Source organism: Panthera pardus, unplaced genomic scaffold (genome assembly GCF_024362965.1).
Source record: "Panthera pardus isolate Hobbes unplaced genomic scaffold, ASM2436296v1 HiC_scaffold_15, whole genome shotgun sequence".
Taxonomy (NCBI): Eukaryota; Metazoa; Chordata; class Mammalia; order Carnivora; family Felidae; genus Panthera; species Panthera pardus.
Window position 1 is genome coordinate 3,897,284 of NW_026526710.1, and position 20,209 is coordinate 3,917,492.

The following is a 20,209-nucleotide window of genomic DNA, read 5'->3' on the forward strand; positions in this document are numbered from 1 at the left end:
CAGGGGAGCTGAGGCCCCTGAAAAGCCATTTCTAGTCTTTTTTGTGGGGCCCCTGTGACCCCCGGGACCTTAGTGAAATCGCCCTCCCCCCGCTTCCCTGGCCCTTTCTCAGGTTGGCTAAGGACGCCAGGATCCACAGAGCCAGTCACCCCACAACCTAAAAGCCATCAATCAGATATTTTCACTGAGTCACTCTGTTTTTAAACTTGGCCTTTCTGTCTCATTTTCTTATGTCCCTCAAGGACATATTTTCAAAACTTTAACAGTAGGCCAACCAAACTGTGCCACAGCCATTAAAATCAACGACAACTGCATGACAGGAGGTGCCTGGGAATGCTTTGTAAATATGTGTTTTAGCACTTGAGCCCGCCTCTTGCCTTGTTCCTTTGGCGGGTATTTATTGAGCACCTGCTGCATGCACCTTTTTGAAGGGATGTTCTACCTCAGTAAATATATTACTAACTCAAAGTATCCACAACATCAGAAACAAAGGGCAGATGAGAAATGATGAGGAAGGAAGAGGATTATGGAGCATAGGGGTTGAAGCAGTGGGAGGGAGGGCCAGCTCTGTGCCTTCTGCCCGAGGAGGAAAGCATTGCATGTGCCAGGTGTCATTACAGCCAGGACACAACACCGAATCAGACAGACATGGTCCCTGCCATCAACGTTGTGCAGGGGAGATGGCAAGAAGCAAACAGAGGCATATCAGGAGCACTGTGAAGGAAGCCACCAGGGGCCAAAAGAGAATAAGAACAGAGTCTCATTTAGTCCTGACAGGGAAGGCCTGAAGAAGCGGTTGTAGGAAAATTTAGGGGAAGAGAAGTCCATGCAAGGGGGAATAGCAGGTGCAAAGGCACTGAGGTAGTCAAATGTTTGGCCAGTGAAAGAGCGGCTGGATCATAGAGAGCGGGAGGCATGAGACAGAGAGGTGGCAGGGCCTGACCACACTGTGCTCGCTGGCCCTGGGTAGAATCTGGGACATCAGCATCAGAATCAGTGGGAAATCATGGCAGAATTTTCAGCCTCGGAGTGATGGGATCTTATTCATGTTTGTGAAAACACTCTTGGGTGCTGTGGTAGAACTGATTGTTTGTTGGGAGGGAGAGGCAACAGGAAGTCCCTGACTGGCCACTGCAGTCTAGGCGAGCAATGATTAGGACGTGGTGGCAGCGGAGATGGCAAGAGTGGGCAGATTCCAGAATATTTTGGACAGCAAGAAAAGAGCTGGTCCTCTCTCCCCTCAGCTCTCTCCCTCTTCCTACCTCATCCTCCCAGAACACTCATTCAGAGAAGTGCACAAATCATAAGTATACAGCTGGACAAATTGCCACGACTGAACACACCCATGGAACCAGCACTGAGATCAAGAAACAGAATATTCTCAGCCACCCAAAAGTGTCCTTTGTACCCCTTCCTATCACTACCCCCCAGATATAACCACTCTCTTGACTTCTAACCACACAAATTCATTGTGCCTGTTTTCATACCTTATATAAATGGAATCATACAGCGTGTGATCTTCTACATCTGGCTTCTTTTGCTTTACATTTGTAAGATTTATCAATACTGTTGTTTGTCTTTGTAGTTCATTGATGCTCGTGGCTGTAGTATTCCACTGGGTAAATATATATTTCAAATTTATTTATACATTCTATTGTTAATAGACATTTGGATTGTTTCCAGTTGGGGCTATTATGAATAGTGCTTCTATGAATGTTCCAGACCAGCACTTCTCAAACTTTAATGTACTCATGAATCAACTAGTGATCTTGTAGAGCTACAGACCCCAATGTAGTAGGTCTGGAGTGGCTCCTGAGTTTTTTGCATTTGACACAAGTTCTCATTAAAGCCGTGCTGCTGGCCCATGACCATACTTTGAAAAGCAAGACTTTATTTTGCTGAACATATTTCTCTGAGGTATGTATACCCAGGAGTGGAATTGCTGGGCCACAGGGCGGCATGTTTAGCTTTAGTAAACACTGCCAGGTAGTTTTTCACTTGACACGTGCACCGTGTAGGCCAGTTCCAGTTGCCCCACATTCTCGGTATACTTGGTATTGCCTGCCTTTCATTTTAGCCATTCAGTTGTGTGTGTAGAGGTATCTTGTTGTGGCTTAAATTTTCATTTCCCTGATGACTAATGAGGCTGAGCATCTTCTCATGTGCTCATTACAGTTAGAATCTCCTCTTCTGGGGGAAGTGCTGGTTCAAGTGTCTTGGCCATTTTTCTATTAAGTCATCCCTCTTTTTCTTAATGAAGTTTTAGGAGTTTTTGATTCTGGACACAGTCCTTTATTAGGTAAAGTGCACATTCCTCCTCCTGCTCTGTGGCCTTTCCTTTGCAGTCTTATTTCACTCGTTCTTTTTAATTCAACAATTATCACTCAGGACTTGCAGGGAATGGAGACAGATTCCCATTCTGTCCAACAAAACCAAGTTAGAGCCTGTTACCTGAAGGATCATCCTTTCATCTTCTTGCTCATTCACACGCTCACACTCCTGTCACTGACCTTCCAAAGGGAGGGCCTTTCCCCGCATTCATGGTAGACATTCTTCTGCCTGCCCCCACCCTCTGAAGCTGCTCAAATCAGGATGTCCACTCAACCCTGCTATTCCTTTGACCTCTGATGTTTTTTGGCCACTAGACTAGTTCTTTTTTTTTCTTTTCTTTTTCTTTCTTTCTTTTTTTTTTTTTTTTTTTTTTTTTTTGACCATCCAGGGAATTGCCTGGCATTGTCAGCCAGTCATCTGACCCTTTGTATCTTCAGAAAGAAGCACCTCTGAAGGTGGTGGATCCCAGCCCCACATCCTGGAGGAGTCCAGGCAAAAGAGGGGCAGGTAGGCTGTGTGTGTCCATGTGCATGTGCCCATGAGCCTGACTTAACTCTCCATCTGCTTAAGAGACTTCAGCCTTGCACTTGCTGTGCCCCTGCAGCCTGGTGCGCGGCTTTTAGTCTGGTGTGTGCATTGGACCCAACACCCTCCAGGGTCTCTCCCCACACTACTACTCAGGTCCGCATGCTCACCCCGCCACCTCCTCACTGCCTTCACTCCCTGCCCCTGCAGCGCTGTGAGGGAGAGTCCCGGTGTCACAGATTCACGAGGAACCATGCTTCTAGGAATCAAGGGCCTTGTTTCTCCCGCCCCATAGCAGCACTCTAGAACAAACAGCGAGGAGCCAGGCCTGCAGCCGCCGAAGCCAGCCTGTGCAGGTTTAAACAGCACCAGCCTTGGGCAAATGCCGGGCAAGTGCTGACTTGCCAAGGCTGTAGTTTCCCCAACTCTACAGCAGGGATAACAGTGGTATTTAGCTAGTGGGGCTGTTGGGAAGGCTACATGATGTAATAAATGGGAGAAGCTAAGAAGGTGTCCAGTCCACAGTGGACTTAGGTAGCCATCTGCTGTTCTTGATTGTTGTTATCATTACTGTGTTGTTAGGATCCTCAGGCACACTTGCTGCCATCATCTCTCTTCTCACCTGCTGAGATCTGCCATGCCTTTCCTCACCGCTGGGCCTTTGGACTTGCTGTTCCTTCTGCTTGGAGTGTGCTTCCCCTGTTCCCCACCTGGGGACCCCCACTCTTGATTCACTCCCCAGGGCCAGCACTATCGCCTTCCTTTGGGAGACCCCCATGACTTCCTAGCACTGGTACAGGTCCTGAGACAAAAAAAGTCTGAAAACTATTGTGTTAAATGAAAAAATGAATGAGTGAGTGAAGACAAGAATGAGTGAATGAATCAATGAGTGGGTGAATGAATGAATGCAGTGTGTGCTAAGGAGTTTGAGACCTGGCCTGTCTTTAAGGGATGGTGATTAGGGAACAGCATCCTGGTGGCCCTGTGGAGAATGGGTTGAGGGAAGAGGGAGAGGATGCAGATGTCCGGGCCGGGGGGCGGGGGGGGGGGGGGGGGGTTGGGGGGAGTGGGGGGGAGTCATGGGATTACCCAGGCTGTTCATCATGGCTTCCAAACATGCTTTGACCCGGCATAGGCATCCCTGGCACGGCCAACAACTGACTCTTCCAAAGGTGTTTTCTACAGTGGAACAATTTGAAATAATTAGAACTTTACAGAATGTCTTTAAACACGCTAGTAATGGGTATAAGAAAACACTTGTGAAGTATAATCAGTTATTAGCAGCTGATCAATTATCCTCATGGATAGCTGGGTGGGGGGAAAGGAGAAGCAATAATAAGCCCCTTGATTAACTAATTTGAATATCTTTGGAGAACAAATTCTGAAATTTCTTTCTATTTTCTCCCTGCCATTGTAATGGCCGCACATCTGCTAGAAAAAAGCGGGATGCAAATGGTAATGAGCGTTTTGCTGTGAACCCGCTCCTTGGCTCCTTGTTTGGGATCCTGGAAGGAAGGAACTGGAGGTGTGGGGATGGTGAGCAGGCTGGGCCTAGGAACCTAATGCTGGCTGGAGGGCAGAATTCGTGGTCAGCCCTACCTTGTGGCTTAGCTTGTGCCTCCCACCCCCATAGAATGTTGAGACGGAAGGGAAGCTGATTCCCACGAGCAGGTGGCACAAACTGGGGACACTCATCTGAAAAGCCACATAGATCCTCCTAAAGACCTGCTAGGGTCAGCTGGGCCTGGGGCAGTCCCAGGACAGAGTGGACAGTGAAATAAACCTACATTCTGGATGCTGCTCTCAGCCTTGGGCTCCTCCCCAACTTCTTTGGGCTTATACAAGGTGGGGTTGATGAATCTGGCCAGTATTAAAGACCCCCTCATCTCCAGGGGTCTCTCATTTCAGGACAGCATGGACATGTCACACCAATGGTCACATAGCTTGCAATCACTTTGTGGTTAAAGCAAGGCTCTAGAGCCAGACTCCTGGCTTGAAGTCAGCCCTGGCACCTCAGTTGTGTGACCTTGGGCAAATGACTTAACCTTTCTGTGCCTCCATGTGCTCCTCTCTAAAAGATAAATAACAGTGCCTGTCTCACAGGGTTGTTTCAGCACAGGGCCATGAACATCATAAACGCACTGTAAATGTAAGTCATCGTTGTTATTATTCTCTCCATCCCATGTAATTAACAGGCTAGACCCGAGTTTGCAAACTGGCAGGCCAAGGTCCAAATTCCCCAGTAAATCTGTTTTGTTTGGCACAGACTGCATTGTTAAATTTTTTTCTGAATTTGTTGCCAACAATTAAAAATCGGGGGATTTTCAAATTAAAAATCTGGATTCGGGCTCTTTTGTAGAATCAGACTCTCTCACCCTCCTGGGCCCACAATCCCATGTGACACCAGCCAGAGCTGAATATTGCTGCCCATTTTCACATGCCTCCCACCCCTTCATTCCTTAATACTATCTGAGTTCTGCTGGGAACTAGTCAGCACATTTGAATGAATGAGCATTCAAATGAGAGTCTGACTTAATAGGGCAAGACCCTCAGCACCTAGGTGGTCTTGCCTGAGAGAGAGCAGAAAACCAACCTTGGTTGTGTTTGCCCTTTGAGATCCCTGCCTTCCCGTGTCCTCCCAACTCTTGAAGAAAGTCCTTTTCTCTGCCTTCTTCCCCTCCCCCACCTACTCCTGCTCCCAACCCTTTCACTTGGGATGTTCTGGACACCCTTACACAGAGGTGTTGAAATGCTCACCTTGAGCAGCCAGACTGAAGCCCAGGACACCAGACAAAACCACATGCCATCCCATGGCCAGCATCTGTAGCCACTGGTCCACGTTCCTCTCATTCAGACAAGATCTTTTTTATATTTAGTTTGAAGCTGTTCCAAAAAAGCCTCTGAAATCACCTTTAAAATTCCTCCCTCCTCCTCCTGCCCAACAACTTTTTTTTTTCCCCTCTCCTGACTGTTCCATCGCTTAAAAATGGCTTAACCAATTTGGGCTATTTTTAGAAAAATGCCTGGCATGTTGGCTGACAACCTGTATTCTAAGTTTCAACCTGATACAGAAAAGACAGAGTTTATAAACCCCAAGGGGGGAGGGGGGAAGAAATGCAGAAAACATTGCTTTAGAATAGAAATCATCTGAAACTGACCCCATGGGTCCCGGCCGGCAAGGTGTCAGGTGACACAAGGGAGGGAAACCAGCCACCTGCTCAAGATTTCAAGGGCACAGAATGGAATTTGTTCTTCCGAGCTTCCGCAAGCATTGCTGGGAAAACTGGGTGCTGCATACTGTGGATTTTAAGAGGCAAGACACACACGAGTTTGAACCCTGGTTCTGCCATACTCTGTCCTTGGGCCAGCGTAGTACCTTCTATGAGCTCTCAGTTTTGCTATCTGTGGTATGGGGATCCTAGTAACCACATCTGGTAAAATGCTGACCATGGGGCCTGACACCCAGTGACATGTCCATAAATGTCTGTTAGTGTCGTGATGGTCCAGTACTAAAATGAAGAGAGCTCCAAAAAGAAAGCTCCCATGAGCTTTATGATCATAAATGGTAGCTTTCCCTACTTCTTGATTTCTTTTGAGTTCTTAAAGACAGCTGTATTGAGGTATAGTTCATATAAAATAAAATATAAAATAAAATTCAGCTATTGTACATGTACATTTCAGTGGTTTCTAGTATTTACAGAGTTGTGCCACCATCACCACAATCCAATTTTAGAAGGTTTCCATTGCCCCCAAAAAGGTCTTTTGTGCCCTTATTGTTACTTCCTGATTCCACTCCTAGCCCCAGGACACCATGAATCTACTTTCTGTGTCTATAGATTTGCCTTTTCTGGCCTTTTCATATAAATAGGATCATACAGTATGTGGTCTCGGGGTCAGCTTTTTTCACTTAATATTGTTTCCAGTGTTCATCCATGTTATAACAGGTATGAGTACTCTGTTCTTTTTTATTGCTAAATAATATTCTGTTGTATAGATAGACCACACTTTGTTTACCATTCATCATCAGTTGATGGACAGTTGTGTTGTTTCCACTTTTTGGCTATCTTGAATAGTGCTGCTCTGAATTTGCATGTGCTTGTCTTTTGCGTGAACATGTATTTTTAATTCTCTTCGGTAGAGGAGTGAAATTACTGGGTCATACGACAAATTTATGTTTAACTCTTTAAGAGACTGCAAATTGTCTTCCAAATGCATTCCCACCAGCGGTATTTAGGCATTCCAGTTACTCCACATCCTTACCAGCATTTGTGTCTTCTTGAGATTTGAGTATGTATTTTTGGTCCCTGGTTTCACTCAGATTTTGACCTGGGAATTCTGGGAGCTGCTGGAGCTTGAAGAGATGAATGGCAGGTGGGGGTTGGGGGTGGGGGGATGGGATCCATGGGACAAAACTGCACAGCTTAGATGTTACAAAGCAGCACTTGTCCAATAGAACTTTCTATGATAATATAAATGATGTGTATGTGAACTGTCCAATATGGTAGCCACTAGCACTTGTGTTTATTAAGCACTTGAAATATGGCTTGTTGAACTGAGGAATTGAATTTGTAATTGTATTTCATCCAAATTACTTTAGATATACCGAATTTAAATAATCACAGGAAGCAAGTGACTACCATGTTAGCACAGTTCTGGAAGTTCAAGATCATTGCTCAGTATATTTTAGGTCCTTGATGAATCTTTCTGAGAAATGGCAGCGTTCAGCTCTGTTAATCACAGATGGCTGAGATATGCATGGGGCTTGGGGGTTACATATCTGCATGTGTCCTGGAATATCATGTCTAGATAGTGCACAGTACCTCAGGATAGAGAGGAAAGTGCCAGAAGTTGCTCTGGGGATTTAGGTCAAGTATACTGTGGGATCAGGAAAAGAGCATGGATGGTCTCTGGAGCCAAAAGGACCCAGGTTCAAATCCCAGCCCTGTCACTTGAACCAAGTCTGTGACCTGGGACAGGTGACCTATCCTCTCTGAGCTTCAGTTCCCTCATCTGAAAAATGGAGTATTGACATCACTTTTGAAGAACTGTTGTCATGCTCAAAGAAGAATGAATCTAAATCCCCTAGCACAGTGTATGCAACTGAGTACATGCAGAAAAATATCAGCTTCTGTTATTGTTATCTTTATTCTTGTTACTCAGCCTGGTCCCCAGGTCTATGTAAATACTATTTAAGTCCTGACTCTACCTCCTCTTCCATGAAAGCTAAGATGCTAGACTGTCAGTACCACACAGGCAGTGAGTGATCTTGTACCTGGCACAGAGTAGGTGCTCAAGTGCATGTTTGATGAATGAATGAATGGATGGATGGATGACATTGGCTTTAAGTGAGCAGAATGTAAACAACATGAAGGTTCCTTGTGTTGAGGAGAAAAAAATTTTACTCTACCCTTTAAGGTTCTTCTGGCTGGTGTAAGAATCAAATTGACAGCCAGATTAACAGGGGAAAAACAAGCAAAAGTTTAATAACATGTATACTTCCTGTATACATGGGGAACACCCCGGAATACCGAGTAATTCCCTGAATATCCAAAGCCATCACCTTAAATATCTTCAGCTAAAAACAAAGATGTTGGGGGGGGGGGGGCGGGTGGGAGAGGTAGTGGTGAGGAATCAATTATGAGAGGGGAGGTGACCAGGAAAAGCTCAGTAAAGGAAAATGAACCTGTTATGCATTGCAGATTCATGTTCCTGCCTTCTCCACTGATAAGTTTCTAGAGATCGAGAGTCATCCCCCTCTTCCTGGTACTGAAACAGAGACACCCTTACAACTAGAGATTTCCCTTATAAGTGTAAATATCTCTTACAAAAGGGTAACTTGTACTCAGTTTTCAGACCTTCTCTTGTGTCTTCAGTTTCTTAAAAATAATCAGCCTAAAATAATCAATATGCCAAAGAGGCATATCGTGGGGTGGCAAAATTTGCTTCCTTGCATCTAAAAGAACACTCCCCTTCAGAAAGTGTGGCTTAGGGGCACCTGGGTGGCTCAGTCAGTTAAGCGTCCAACTTTGGCTCAGGTCATGATCTCATGGTTCATGAGTTCGAGCCCCCCGTTGGGCTCTGTGCTGACAGCCTGGAGCCTGCTTTGGATTCTGTGTCTCCCTCTCTCTCCACCCTCCCCTACTTACGTTCTCTGTCTCTCAAAAATAAATAAACGTTAAAAAAAATAAAAAAATAAAAAAAAGAAAGTGTGGCTTGACAACAATACCAGGTTTAGTGTCAGCAGTGGCCTGTTTTGCATGAGGACAGAGATGGCTTTCCCATCCTTGGACAAGCACGTCATCTCAGCAGGAATGCACCTGCACTATAGGCCACTCTAGAATCACCCAAGGTAGGTGTGGAATGGGTGAGCTTTGGCCAGTCAGCCAGGCCAGACCCATCTCCTGCCACCAGCCCGGCAGGTTTGTCTGAGGGAACCCTCTAGTTCCATCTCATTAATCCTGAATTTTCTCCCACCCTTGCTTTTCCTTGCCTTTTCCTCCTAATTCTTATCGCTCTTTCTTTCCTGCCTCTAGGTCCCAAAGTAAGTTATTTCCATTCTTACGGAATTGTTATTTTTGTTTTGTGTGAAACATTTTGTAGTTATCAAAGCCTTTTCATATGTGTTATATTCATCTGAAGCACAAGGAAACTCAGGTAAACACTCATTCAAGAAATATCCAGGGACATCTGGCTGGCTCAGTTGGTGGATCATGCGTGGGACTCTTGGTCTCAGGGTTGTGGGTTCAAGCCCCACATTGGGTGTAGAAATTACTTAAAATAAAATCTAGAAAGAAAGAAAGAAAGGAAGGAAGGAAGGAAGGAAGGAAGGAAGGAAGGAAGGAAGGAAGGAAGAAAGAAAGAAAGAAAGAAAGAAATGTCCATTAAGCTTTGCTCTACGCCAAACACAGGCCTAGGTGCTGGGAATACTAAGAACAAAACAAACCAAGTTCCTGCCCTCCTAGAGCTTTTAGTCTTGGAGGCAAGGCTGATAATAAAATGTGCAAATAAGCTTATCTTTGCAAAAGATGATGTATGCTATGTGGAAGAAGAGCAAGGAGGGGGTGGATCTACTTTAAAATTTGGGGGAGTAGGTGCGGGGAGGATCCCACTGAGAAGATGTAGGAGTGGGGGGATGGGAAGGGATTGCAGATAAAGGGAACAGACTCTTGTAAATGCCTGTGGTGGGGTAAAGTCTAGTGCACTGGAAAACTCAAAATGCCTAGAGTTGGGGAGAGATGCCCCTCCCCCCCCACATAAGGCCTTAAGCATTGGCTGGACTCTATAGGCCCCAGTGAGGAGTTTGTATTCTAATCTAAGTCCATGGCAGATAAGTTATGGAAGAGTTTCAAGCCAGGGAGAGAGAAGAACTGATTCACATTTTGAACAGCTCACTCCAGCTGCTGCTTGGAAATGGGACTGTAGCAGGTAAGGGTGGGAGCAGGGAGAGAAGGAAGGAGGCCCCAGAAATAGTCTAGGCGAGGGATGGTGGCAGCTTGGACGAAGGCGGCAGCGGGGGTGGTTATTATTTCTGGGCAGTTAGGGATATTTAAGATATTTGGCTGGGATTCATTTAGTATTTTTATTATCCTCATGCTACAGGTGGGGAAACTGAGGCACAGAGCGATGCAGTAACTTGCCTGGGTCAGAGCTAGCAAGTACAGCACGCAAGATCTGAACCCAGGGCTGCATGGCTGCTGCAAGGCCAGGGCTCCACACTGCTCCTTGGTACTCTTACTTCTAGGTGGCTCAGCTTGATGTCCATCCCCCATCTGTCCAGATCAAATGATGCTCACAAAGCATCGTCCCCATTTTACATATCAGGAAGTTGAGGCTCAGTCATTAGGATTTCCCAGCTAGAGAGTAGCAGAATTAGGATTCAAACCCAGACCACATTCCTAACTAGGTCTTCATCTTGGCCCAGTGCTGGGAAAATGTGTGTCCTGGGTCCTGGGCTCCTCAGGCTCTGGAAAACAAAAGTAGACAAGATAAGCAAGGAGGAGGAGGGAAAGGGGTCCACAGTCTCTAGTCTAGGACAGGCCAGTCTGTCATTCTCTAGTTTCCTCTTAGTAAATACAGTAAAAATCCGCTTCTGTACAGACGTTGTGTCTTTTGGTAGAGGGAAATTCTGTTTTGCCTCAAAGTACAGAGATAAAGTCTCCTCTGATGTGGAGAGGGAACATTTGGAGAGAAAGGTCTTATCAGTGTTGTTTTTGAAAATGGCTTTTGTGGTTTGGGGACAGAGCAGGATACCCTGTCTTGCACTGAGGGTCTGAGTTTCATCTTGGAACTTTCCCCATCAGGTCATTGCCTGCCTCATGCAGGTGTCTCTCTATCACTTTACTTATGGTGCCAAGGAGGCAGTCAGGGGTCCCTGGCGCAGTTTCAGGTAATTAAAGTCAGCTTGGTGGGAATTTCACATTAATGTTAATAATAAACATTTTAATGAAATACAGGGATGTAAAAAGAGATGTTGATTTCAAAAAGTTGTTTTTCCTCTTCCTCTCCCTCCCCTCTTTCTTCCCTTTTATACTTTCCATTCTGGAAGTGGAAGAATTGTATATTAGTACCCTACACAGTTTGGTGTTGAAATAAGACCTAAACCCTGAACAGAAAGCAGCCAATTAGATTGTTTACTGAGGTGTTGGCAGTCTTGGACAGGGGATTTAGTTGAGGGGTCATCTGAATAGTAGGAGGCTTGCGGGGACACTCAGGTGATTCTGCTTACGCAGTCCCCCTTCAATCAGGACCTCCTTCCTGGAGGTGGCATCTCAAGTAAATAAATATCTTTCAATCCTAAAAAGAACAGTTACACTATATGGAATGCAGCCAAAGGATGGCTGGCCTTCAGAGATGTCCCTGGGAGTCAGGTACACCAGCAGAATGGGGGGTGGGGGGGGCAGGGTGCATTTACTTTGAACTCTGGCTCCCTCTTCCTCCTACCACCCCTACAAAATATTTTTCTTTGAAAATGTTTCCACCTTCACATTTACAAACTAGACTCCACCGGGCATTTATTAACACTAATTCCTCCCATTTGTTTAGGAAGAAATTGTATCTATAAATTTCTTCAGGTCCTCCCAGCAAGCCCTGGAGATATCTTGCCTTTATTTAACCAATGAAACAGTGGGGCAGCAGGAGATCTGGCACTTGCCAAAGTCAACAGCAAGTTAGGGGATGAGCCAGTGTAGGGCCCAAGGATTCCTGGTGTGAATTACTCCTAACCATGCCCAGCTGCCCCCATTTGAGCACTCTCTCCCTCTATCTTGCTTTCAGCCCCCCAGTTGCTGAGTAGCATCAATTCCTTTCCAATAAGTCCTGAAAATCCGTCACCTCTCTCTCCTATCCATTGTCCCCACTCATCCTTGCCTACCTGGCAGGTGACAGAAGTTGGTGTATCTGCTCTCCCAGCCCGCAGTCTCTTTCTCCTGCCAGTGTGGCTTTCCAGACTTGCTCGAAGCAAGTGCCCTCCTCTGCTTCAACAGTTTTCTCTTGTTCCTAATTGCTTTTTCCTTTAATATCATGGCTTTCCAACCACAGTTCCCATTAGGCCGTAATATGCTTCCAGGTGGTCCCCATCACAGTCTGGGTTTTCCATGCTCCACACCTTTGCCCATGGGTCTTCCTCCTAAGGTGCCTTCCCCCAGATGCCAGCACCCAGGATCTGTTAGCTGCAGCTTTCTCCAACGCGCTTCCCTTAGGATACCTGTGCTTTTGTGTGCCTGTCGTCTTCCACCACTGAGCTGCGTGAGGCTCCTAGAACCCCACCTAGCGTACAACAGGCCCTCAATAAAGGCTTCCTTCTCCGCCTGGATTAAATACACCTGTCATGGGGTGCTTGGGTGGCTCAGTCGGTTAAGTGTCCGACTTCGGCTCAGGTCACGATCTCACAGTTCGTGGGTTCGAGCCCCGCATCAGGCTCTTTGCTGAACGCTTGCTCAGAGCCTGGAGCCCAGTTCAGATTCTGTGTCTCCTTTTCTGTCTCTGCCTCTCCTCCGCTGGCGCGCTCTCTCACTCTGTCTCTCAAAAATAAATAAATGTAAAAAAAAAAAGAAAAATTAAATACACCTATCATCATCTTAGCACTGTACATCAGTGAATTTTTCCAGAGCTTTCTTTTTTTTTTTAATGTTTATTTATTTTGAGAGCACACACAAGTTGGGGAAGGGCAGAGAGACCGGGAGAGAGAGAAGCCCAAGCAGAGAGAGAGAAGCCCTGAGCCTGACCCAGGGCTTGATCTCATGGTTCATGAGATCATGACCCAAGTCAAAGCCAAGAGTCAGATGCTTAGCAGACTGAACCCCTTTCCAGAGCTTTCTAAGGTTCCCACAGACCTTTCTACACCCAGTACACCCCCACTTCAAAAGAGAGGCTGCTCAGAAAAATGAATTTGAGAATGATTTTGAAAATGGCACAGACTTTAGAGGAGGTACCATGGTTTGGAAAGAGAGTTTCAGGTTCGAGACCCAGCTTTGCTTTTGCCTGACAGTGATGAGAGACATCATTCTTTGAGACTTGTTTTCCCCATCTGCAGGAGACAAGCTGAACAAAGACATGAAAAATGACACCACATGGTAAGCACTTAGTTCCTGTGGTGTGATGAGTCATCACCACTATGGCCAGTAGCAAGTGCCTGGCACATAGTAGGTGCTCCATAAACACTTGACTGAATGAAGGAATGAATGAATGATTACTTGATGTGATTCCCCCTTTTTAAGAGAAGAGGGTAGAGCACAAAGATCAGCTGTCTGGCCACCTCACCCAACCGGACCAGCTGTGTTAGGCCTAAGAAAGGGGCCCTAGGGGTCCCTGACTCTTGACCTGATACCCGCCAGAGTGACGACTACTTTATTTTCCTGGTGCCGTGAGGTTTTACATTCTGAGAACTCCGGAATATAAAGCAGCAATCAAGGGCAGAAGGAAGTGATCGGATGTGGCTCCCGGTTCGTGGCAAGATAATCAGGTATTTGATTGGCATCCTCTCTTAAGGACAGCCACCTCCAGGTCCTGCCTGCTACAAGAGCTGGCTTGTTTTCCTGCCTGATGTTTAGGAGTGGGGGTGGGGCCCTGGAGGTGGGGCAGGGCACTGAGTAGGGGACAACTATAGGGGGGAGGGTGTTGGGGCCCAGAGTTGGCCAGCCCATCTTTCATTTGTTCATTTATGTGTACATTCATTTATTCAACAAATATTGAGCACCTACAATGAGCTGAGCATTGAGGATCCATCTGTGACCCAAACAGACAAAGGTTGTGTCCTTCTGGAGCTGACATCGGAGGGGGGTGGGCATTGGAAACAGGCAATAAACAAATAGAGAAGTAAGTACATAAACGTGTCGATAACAAGTGGCATGGAAAAAAATAAGCAGAGAGAGGGACAGGTGAAGTAAGAAGAAGATGCTTGCTATTTTGAATAGTATAATGAGACAGGTGAGAAGGTGATATAAGAACCTAGACCAGAGGAGGCAAAGGAAAGAACCATGTGGGATTCTGAAAAAAAATGGCATTGGGGGCAGAAGGAACAGCCAGTGCAAAGACCCTGTGGCAGGAATGTGTTTGATGTGTTGAAGAGCCAGCAAGGACCCCATGTGGCTGGAGTAGAGTGAGCAAAGCAGAAATAGAAGGAAGTGAGACTGAGATGAATCATATGGAGCCATGATGTTATGGTGAGCACTTTGGTCTTGGCTCCGATTTGGTGGGAGCAATGGAAAAGTTTTGAGCAGAGGAGGGCCAGGATATGACTTAGATTTAACAGCATTCCTATGGCTGCTGGATGGGGAAGGGACTGAGGATGACAGTATGGAGCCCAGTGAGAAGGCTTCTTTGGTCACCCAGGCAGGCAATGATAATGTCCAGGTCCAGGGTGACAGCAGTAGAGAAGATGAGAAATGGTTAGATCAAGCTGACAGGATTTGCTGATGAGAGCAACATCCCCACTCCAGCCCTGGGCCTCATCCCGATACCAGGGCATGGAAAGTTGCCACTCCCTTGGCGCCTTAGGGCTGGCATTGGCTCCAGCCCAAGTAACACCCTAGGCCGCTGAGCACCCAACCCTTCCAGGCACTTCTTGCAGCCTAGACCCCCTGCCAACCACAAGCCTTTCATACTGCCTGCCCCACCAAGAAGGAGTGAATGCCATGACTCCATTTAACAGTGGTAAACCTAGATGCACAGAGGCCAAGGGTCTGCCCAAGCTCACAGAGCCAGTAGGCTAGAATGTCCGAACTTGAACCCACTCTGCCTGCCAAATGTCACTTGTTGGCCTGACTCCAAGTAAAAGCAAATTGCCACCTGGATTTTCTAGAAGCCAGAGCTGTGAGAACTGCTAGGAGGGCCTGATGGACTGCAGTCATAATTGTCTGTGCTCCCTATGTGACCCATCACTCCATGCGGGCAGGATCTGGGTCTGGCTTGTCCTAGGCAGTGTTGTAGGTGTTTAAATAATAGTTGAGTGAATGAGTACAAAGGGATGGATGGATGAATGGATGGATGGATGGATGGATGGATGGATGGATGGATGGACGGACGAACAGATGGATGGAGAGACTGATTAGGCCCAACCAGACTTCTGGTCTTCAGGCCACTTGAGTCCTTATTGACGACAGACAGGTCAGAGAAAGTTTGCCCTCTCAGTATCTGGAGGAAAGAATCCAGAAAGACATAAGTTCAAGTCCCCATGATGCCACTTCCCAGCCATGTGACCTTGGATGAGAGGCTTTGTCTCTCTGCAGGTACTATGTGTAAAATGGCACCTTTCATCATAGACCATTCGTTTGCTCTCCCAACAGATGTTTCTAGAGGATCCACTGTGTGCCAAGCACCATTGGGAGAATTAAATGAAATTTTGTGTGCCAATTAGCATTGACCTTGTATATGTATAGTAAGCCGTCTGTTGGGCAGTTATTATATTATTGTTATCACTGCACTGGGAGTTTACTAAGAAGTGTTGGCAGCCTCACCCACACACCCAGGCCTCGAGGTTTGGCCACATTCTCCTTAATGGGCTCTTTGACCTGAATATGAACTGTCTATCACCCCCAGCCCAGCTGATGGAATGCAGTAAAGCTAGCTTGGCTGGGAACTGTTTCTCTTAGGCACCACCCCTTGCCCCAGCCTCGGATAATTGGCCCGATACATCTTGGCATCTGAAATTTACATACGGCGCAGGGAGTGATGGATGGCTCTGGTAACCGGGCTGTCTCTCAGCTGCGGCTCAGTTATCCATCTCAGCGGGCTGCAGAGCCATCCGTCTTGTCTCCTTGTTCATGGCAGGCCAGCATGTACCCTCCATCCCAGGTCATCCCGCAGCGCCTCCCGGAGCTGGCCTCTGAGGCCCCTCTGAAGGCAGCACTCCCACCATACCCCCACAGCATCCCCTGAAACCTTTGTGTTCAACCTGAGACTCTGATGGCCAAGCTCTAAATAACTCCATGGACCAGAGATGCAGAATGAGACATTTGGCATGCACAAAGAGGGTCCCGCCTTGCTTCTGCCACAGAGGACTTCTCATACTTATATCTGCTAACAGTCATTCATTCACAAATGTTTACTGAGTGCCTACTATGCACCTGGCACTAGGCTAGACCCCCTGGCTATGGCTGTGAACAACACAGGCACAGTCCCCACCCTAAGGGACTGGCATTCCATTGGAGGGTGTGAACGCTGAAGATCCTAGACATTCTGCCAAGCACTTCACCCACTTGCAATCTGGTTCTCAAAGGATCTTTATAATAACCCTATGGGCACAAATTTTTGTCCCCATTTTACAGACACAGAAACTAAGTTTGAGTCATTTGTCCAAGGCCACACTGCTAGGGAAGTGTCAAAGCCAGATTTGGATGTAGGTCTGTGGTCTCTAAACCGTGTCATTGTTTCCCAGATAGACCAGGCTCTTTCAGAGCTTCTGACATAGCATTGTTTCATTCACTCATTCATTTGACCAACAAACATTTCTAGAGTACCTACTATGTATCAGGAACTGTTCATGGAGTTTTCATTATCACAAATAAAATAAGTAAATGAAATACAGTGTGTCTGATAGTGATACATTTTAAGAAGAATAAAACTAAAGACAGGAATAGGGAGACCAGTTAGGAGATTATTGCAACAATCCCATTCCCTCTGCCTGGGATGCTTAGCTTCTATCTGACACACTCATCCCTCTGGACCCAGGTCAAATGCTCCCATCTTGGTGACCTGTCCCCCAAGTTATAGGAAGTCACCTTGTCTCTGTGTTCCCACTGTACTTTATTCATACTTCTTATATTTTACTTAGGCACACAGTGTTGGAATTGACCTGTCTTCTCCACTGCACTGTGAACTCTTCAAGGACAGGGACTGTGTTGGTTGGTTACTGTATACCAGTACCTGGCACTGTACCTGCCACAGAATTGTGGCTGAGTAATTTGTTGGCTGAATAATTGGATTGGAGTGGATGGATGATTAATTAGATGGATTTTGGATGGATAAGTGGATAAATGGATAGGTGATTGGATGGATGTGGGATAAAGGGTTTCCATCTTAGGTAATACCTACTGGGTACTGGCAGCCCCTGCCCAAGTTGAGAACCATTAGAAGAGATAGATAAAACTCTACCTCTCCCTTACCCCATTAGTTTCCATACCCCTCAGGCAATACAGGATATATAAGGGTTTCACTCATCTAAGCCTACATTGGAGGTAATGTCTCAACATGATGGTCTTTGTCCCCTTTTACCAGAATTATTTATGTCCTAGCTTGTTTACTTTGGTTTCTGAGCTCTTGTAGGATGCAGGCCATATCTGATTCATTGTTGCCCTCCCCTTATCCAATGCCTAGCACACTGGAGATCATGGATGGATGACGGACAGGGGAGTGGATGGATGAGGGTCCAACGTCTCTAATTGGATCTCCCTACAGTAAAGAGAAAGCAGAGTTCCATGTGTGTTTTGAGGGTAGTTGGTGACTGTATTACAAGTCGTAACCACTGCTCATCCTGGTTTTCCAGGCCTGGCCTAGAATTTCAACCATCACTTCAGCCATATATCCTTATAAGAGATAATGTACATAAAGTACTTCATACACTCCATAAATATTAAAATAAATATACTAATAGGAACTCATAAATGTTAGCTATGAGCTCTTGTTTTCTATAAGGACCTTCTGTGTAAGATTTCATTTTAAGACAGGTTCTAAGGCTTTAAAAAATAAAATCTGATAATGTTTTATCATATATTTTCTGACAGGGAAAATACCAGAAAAGATTAGCAGAGGCACAGTGGAGATGCCTGGACTTGGAAGGGAAGGTCCATGAAGCCCTCCTGGAAGGGGGGACATTTAAGCTGAGACAAATTGATGAGTAAGATCAGCACAAAGAATGAGATCATCTGAGCAGAGGGAATGAAGTCTGTGGGGCCGTAGAGTTGGGAAACCCTGGGGCATTTGGATTCCTGCAAGGAATTCAGTCTGGCTGGGAAGGAAAGGAGAGCAGAAGATGGGAGGGGCTGACAGGGACCCAGTGACACCTGAGGTCCTCACTTCCTTAATCCCTGATCCCCAACAATAACTGCATTCTTTTTAGAAGGTCTCTTTTTGGAGTTGGTTTTGGGGGGGCATGTCTGAGTGTGGGGTTGTCTTTGGAGCTGAGAAGAGTGTGCACATATGATGAGGGAACTGACATGCATATACACATGTGATCTCTTATGTGTTTCCCCTGTGAGAACATAGCATCTAGTCGGGAGCTGTGTATGTAGTTGACACTTTAGGATCAGGTGTTAAATTTCAAAACCAAGTATTCTTGTAAGATTCCCCTTCCCTCTTTCATGAAGAACATGGGTTAACTGAGAATGTTCAACCTGCCTCCCTGTAGATAACCACAGTTTTCCTTCCCTACCCCAGACCCACCACCCTTCTCCCTGAGGAAATGCAACCTCTTATGCAGCTGTGTGACTTGGGCAGGTAGTCTAGGCTGTGTTTCAGTTTCCTCGTCTTTAAAATGGCAGAATCGGGGGCACGTGGATGGCTCAGTCGGTTAAGCATCTGACTCTTGATTTGGGCTCAGGTCATGATCTCATGGTTCGCGAGTTCAAGCCCCATGTCGGGCTCTGCACTGACAGCGCAGAGCCTGCTTGAGATTCTCCCTCTCCCTCTCTCTCTGCCCCTCCCCTTCCTGCTTTCTGTCTCTCTCTCAAAATAAATAAATAAAGTTTAAAAAAAATTTAAATGGCAGAGTCAGATTCAATTGATTTTTGCTAAAGTGTGGTACATACACTTACTGATGGACATGAGATGATTGTAGGCAATAAGTAGACCTGACTTCAGAAGGATCAACTCATGTCAGGAGGAACAGTTATTCCTTCTCAGTGCTCCTCCATCCCTTCTCCTTCTAACAAGAAGAAAGTCAGCCTGGTGCTACACTCCTTTTAACACCTCTCTAATATTTGGTGGTCTCCTTTTATAACAAAGAAAAATAGCAATGCTTTATTTTCATTGTAGTTTATTTCAGTGGATACCATCTGTTTATGACCTAGGATTCTCTAGTAATAAAAAATTTTCCTTTTCAAATGCACTTATTCAGGTTAAAAAGAAGGGGAGGAAGTCTTCATGAAGGTCAAGAACAGGCAAATTTTATCTGCGATGCTAGGATCAGAATAATGGCCACCTTTAGGCTGTACTCAAAAAGAGGAGGTACCAGGGATCCTTCAAAGGTGCTAGGAACATGAACATTCTATATCTTGATCTGGGCAGTGGTTGCAAGGTGTAAAAATTCAGTCTTAAAATTGAACTTAAAGCTATACATACCTCAATCAAAAAGAAAGAAATAGTCAATTTGAAGATAAATATTAAATAAATAGTGATTCATGTGGAATATCAATATGGCAAATGCATGCCAGAGGGGTATGTATGATTGAAGTTTGGACAGTGATGGACTGGACAACCTCAAAGTTTCCTTCTGGTTCATACATTCTGAGACTCTGAGTGCTTTGGAGGTCTAAGTCTCACGTTTGTCCAGCATACTGGAGTGCAGACCCTCTCAGAGCTAGGGGCACTCGCCAGGCAATGGACACAGTGGGCTGGTGGTTTCCATCTTCCCCAGAAGAGCCCTTCCTCCCCAACCCAGCTTCTTCCTGCTGTGCCTCGTCCTGGGTGCAGCTCAATCCCCACTTCCTTTTTCTCTGCGCATTGGCCCGAGCCTCAGCTGCATCCATCATCTGCTTCAAGCTCATTAAAATTATTTCTTTTTAGTTGCAAATGGGCTGTTTATGATGATCATTATTTGAATGGTCTGCGCCGGGCTCCGGGCTGTCTGTCTGCTGCTGATGGCAGGTTAATCAGATGAGTCTCCTCCCGGCCTGGGCCTGGTCCAAAGTCTGGGGCTGTG

The 20,209-nt window shown here is 46.0% G+C and overlaps 1 protein-coding gene across 9 annotated transcripts in view; it reads left to right on the plus strand.

Annotated features, from left to right (window-relative positions):
• CUX2 (cut like homeobox 2) overlaps positions 1 to 20,209 on the plus strand; it is a 320,662-nt gene that overhangs the window by 190,652 nt on the left and 109,801 nt on the right. The window contains exon 2 of one of the 9 annotated variants that reach the window (XM_053902020.1): positions 2,720 to 2,838. The exons of the other annotated variants lie outside the window; for them this stretch is intronic. The gene's annotated coding sequence lies outside the window, so the exon portion shown is untranslated. The remainder of the gene's footprint in view (positions 1 to 2,719; positions 2,839 to 20,209) is intronic. 9 annotated transcript variants of the gene reach the window in all.